Below are 4,471 nucleotides of genomic sequence, written 5' to 3'. Positions count from 1 at the left end.
CACAGGGACATTTGCTTTTCTGGCCCATGCTGTAATATTGCTGGCATTTAAAGATCTCAGGGCTTTGATTCAAAACCGGTAGGATACCAGGGACCCGAGTCGGGTCTCTGAAAACCTGCCTCTGGACCTTGCAGCCCTCCCAACCCACCAGGTCTGCTCAGAATCCCTATAGGTCACAGACCTACAGTCTTGGCTCCTCAGATGGCCCGGACAATGCACCTTCATAAAGAGATCCTGGTGGGGCAGCAGAACACACTGCGGATTCCAGCAAATCTGCCTCCCAGAAACTGAGGGTACTGCTGGATGAGCTGTCTGAAAACAGCCATGTCAGGGTTCCAGGAAGATACCAGAGGCACAGGAGTAACTGAGGAGCACCGGAAGGTCAGGTAGAGGCAGTCAGGCTTCCAGACATTTCTTCCCTAAAGCTCTTCATTCCTCAGCCTTTCTTCTGGTGATTCTGCTTGGTTTCTATTGCCCCAACTGTTATCCATTGCCTTAGGCAGCAGAGACTGATGTATGCCTTTAAATGTTTTTGACATTGAATGTCCTCCAGTAGCCACTTCACTACTGGGAGAGTTGGTAGCAAGCAAGAAGTCCCAGAGGACTCCAAGGATCTGGACTTGGTGTTTCCCTCTCCTGAGATGGGGACACCTGTGGGAGGTGCAGGTGGTCAGCTGGGGGAGGATGGCGGGCACCTGACGTGGACAGATGGGGTATAGGTAAGGCCCGAGGCTCCCGGGGTATGTGCCTGGCATCCAGACTGAATAGATCTTCAAAGCTGCAGAATGGCTGGGATCATCTTCAGTCTGAGGAGGAAGGTGAGGGGAGCAGAGGGGACTGAGGAGGTTCGGCTCAGACAGGAGAGGGCTGGGCCACACTTATGGGGGGAAAGTGGGTCAGGTTCAGGCTCACAGGGACAGACCTTGAGGCCATTATGCCATGTGAAATAAGCCAGTCCCTAAAGGACCGACACCGGACGACCCCACTTGTGAGGGATTGTGAGTATTCCCTTTCACAGAGGTGGAAGGAGCTGCTGGGTGCCGGGGCTGGGGAAGGGGAATGGGGGTTATGGTCTCGTGGGTAGAGGTTCAGTTTGGGATGATGAAAACATTGTGGTGATGGACGGAGGTAGACGGTGCAGAACAGGGAATATACTTATTGCCACTGATACACGCTTCATGGTATCAGCTGTATGTCCATTATACCACAATACAAAAGAAATGAGTCATGAAGTCGGGGCCATCATGAGTCCCTGGAGGGCCCAGGAGCAGGGAGCCTGTATCTTAGTTCTCGCTCTCATGCTCTGCCCCTTGTTGGGTGACTGAGCTTAGTAAGTGCTTGCTAAGACACAGTGCAGGCAGATGGTCCAGAGAAAGTGCACAAGTGCAAACCCACTGGTGGGCACTGAGGAATCCCAAGGTGATGTGCATCCAGACAGAGCGAATGCCCACATTTCACAAACACCAGCACAGAAATAGTCATTTAAAACCAAGTCAGGAGCCTTATATAGCCCAGAGGGCTCCACGCTCCTGGAGGCCAAGCTAGTGGCCACGGCCAAGGCCTCTGGTGGTGAGGGCACTGGGGGTCTGGGAGGTGGCTCGGCGCACCCCTGACCCTGAAGCCCCATGGCTGCAGTGAGGTGTAAGGACTGGGAGGGAAGACCTGGTCAGCACCCGTTCTGGCTCCATGGCTGCTACAGGGCTGCTCCCAGCCCCAACAGGAGATGTCTGTTTAGAACCATGGAGAAAACCTTTTCCCTCAATTGTTCTTTTTAAGATGGTTGCTTAGCATTGACACAGAAAAACATCCGATATAAAACTGGAGCCATTCTGAGCTGAAAAGGACCCGGAAATGATCAAAATGTAGTGACCGCAAAGAGAGGACTTTGTGCCCCAGGCAGGCCTCCTGTGCGCAGGGCTGGTTAGGGCGCTGGCATGCCCGTGCAAGCAGTGCTGGGCTCCACAGTTTCCCTGAAGGGAACAGAAGTAGGAATCTGCTCTGACCGCTCTGCTCAAGGCAGCACCCCCTGATGGAGATGGGGGCAGCCCCTTGTGACGTACAGATATCCTGGGGATTCTTCAAATCTCAGCTTCTCCATGACAGGGGCCAGCCCATCAGCTGTGGGTCTCACAGGTCCTTCAGGGGACAGCCCAATACTGCAGGTCCCACAGCTCCTCCAGGGACAGCCCCTCATGAGTTCAGGGTGGCCTGTTGATTCTGGGGCACAGCCATGGTTCTCAGCTTTTTCATGACCCGGGGAATGATGGGGGGGCCAGCCCAGCAGCCATGGGTCCCACAGGTCCTCCGGGGACAGCACCTTGGTGGGCCTGCGTCCCAGCAGGTACCTGTTCAGGTGGCTCTTATCGGGCCACACAGCCTCAATTCCATTGGCCCAGTTGACGACCATTGCCCGGTGACAGGCCGAGGTCATTCGGGGAAACTCCACCACCAGTTCCCCAAAAAAGGCCCCCATGTAGTAAAAGTTGCCCTGGTACCTGGGGATGTGGGTTGGGACTGTGTCCAGCGCTCATAGCTAAAGTCCTCATGGGCTGCCCAGTAGAAACCGAGGTGTGCGGTGCCAAAGAGGGGAGACAGGATCTCCATGCCCACATGTTCCCAGAACTTCATTTCTGCATCCACGTCCACGGACACCAGGTCTTCCACATCACAGAGGAAGCGCTGCTCACGGAAGCGTCTGATCATCGCTATGTGCCACATGGACACATCCTGCCAGAGCAGGATGCCGCGGACCTCGACGACCACCATCCTCTGGCCCTCCCAGAGTGGCCCACGGGGCACAGCAACCAGCTGGTCGGTGAAGACGTAGTAAGTGACCCTGTGTCCTCCATGAGGACCACCACCCTCCGGCTTACCTGGAAGGGGACTCGGGGCCCGGCAGCTGGCTGATTGGTGAAAACCTAGTAGGTGACCCCATGCCCCACCATGTAGTGTTTCTCTGCTATCTGCAGGAACAGCTCCAGGAAGACCACGCATCCACAGGGGGAGTGGACAGGGCAGGAAGAGGGTCACTGCCAGAGGCTGGCAGCAGGACACCAGAGTTGGGGGCCTTGAACGTGTGCAACTTCTTCATGGGGGCAGGCCCTGGGCTCCTTTAAGGAACATCCACCTCCTGACCTTCCTGAGGGAATCTGCCAGCAGGACCTCCCTAATGTCTGTTCCCAGAGATGGGGGCCATCAGCAGCCTGTCTTCCAAAGGGGAGCCTGAGGCTTCGGAGGCTGGAAACCCATGCAGCCCCACAGTCAGCATGCTGGAGCCTGGAAAACTTCCCCTGTGCTGAGCTCCTGGGCAAACCCTGCAGGTGCCCTCCACTGGCCGCCCCCCTGCAGATCCCATCCCCACCTTCCAGGAAGGAAGCACCTTTGGGCACAGCCCTCATTTCTTTGTCTTACAGAGGGGCTAGAATCAGCAGGGCCTACCACCTGTCCCATTTTGCTTTGAGTGGGCTGCCGCTGGCCCCCACAGACCTGTCTCCACTTCCTGTAGGCTCCTCCCTGGAAGACTGCTGGGCATCCTGCTGACAAGGTGCTCAGTAAGCCACTGGTATTCCTAGGAGGGGTCACCCTCAAACTCTGCCACATCAGGAATCAGGTCCAGCCTGTGGACAGGGAAGGCAAAAGTCAACACCAAGAAGAAGAGGGGGCTTGCTTAGGCCCCAGGCTTGAATCCAAGGGTGTAAGCTTCCAGGTCCAGGTCTACATCTCCCCGGCCCCCAAGGGTTCAAAGTCTTATCCAACCACGTCCCATGGCTGGTCCCCCTTTAAGGGTAATACTTGCTCCGCCCTGTGAGGACAGCAGTTCCCCCATTATCAAGTGTGGTGAGCCCCTCTGAAACTGATGTTTTTGCATAGGCGCTAAGGCTACTTCCCTGTGCCTGCCCCATACCCGGCAGGTTAGTAAATCGCTCACACAGGGAAGGCGGGCACTACATTGAAATAGGGGATAACCACACTCAACCAGCAGACATGTGTCAGGTCACCAGAGGGCAAGTCCAGACCCAGCCAATGGGGGAAGAAGTCAGATATGAGGCAAGGGGACGGAAGAGTGATCCTGGCAGAGGGCACAGCAAAAGCAAAGGCTTGTAGTCAGGGCCAGGGCACATGTGGGATGACCACACACTTGGGTGGCCCACAGAAGGGTGGCTGTGGTGGAAGAGATGAGGCTGGAGAGGACGGGCATGAGGGGAGCATACCACAGAAAGGCCCAAAGGTTATGTTCCGAAAATATCACTCTAGTTGCCAGAGGAGAATGGGTTCTGTGCAGCAGAGGACAGGGTGACCCTAAGCCTCACCCTAATCCCTAACTCCTAACCCTAACCCTATCCACTATTACCAACCCCACAAAATCAGCAAAATGCATTCCTGTACCTTTCTTAATATAGATGTAAGAAGCTAGATCAGAAGAATTGCAAAACCAAGAGCTCATAAATAGACTGTGCACCCTAAGCAAGTG

The 4,471-nt window shown here is 55.4% G+C and overlaps 1 pseudogene; it reads right to left on the bottom strand.

Annotated features, from left to right (window-relative positions):
• Positions 1 to 2,190: 2,190 nt before the first annotated feature.
• Positions 2,191 to 2,993, bottom strand: LOC148162936 (histo-blood group ABO system transferase pseudogene; annotated as a pseudogene).
• Between the last annotated feature and the right edge of the window lie 1,478 nt (positions 2,994 to 4,471).

The sequence above is a fragment of the Eumetopias jubatus genome, unplaced genomic scaffold, assembly GCF_037043125.1.
Source record: "Eumetopias jubatus isolate StellerSeaLion01/CBP00866 unplaced genomic scaffold, mEumJub1_p1.0 scaffold_12, whole genome shotgun sequence".
In the NCBI taxonomy this organism is placed as follows: Eukaryota; Metazoa; Chordata; class Mammalia; order Carnivora; family Otariidae; genus Eumetopias; species Eumetopias jubatus.
Note: the sequence above shows the minus strand (reverse complement) of the source record. Positions and strands in the feature narration are given on the sequence as shown.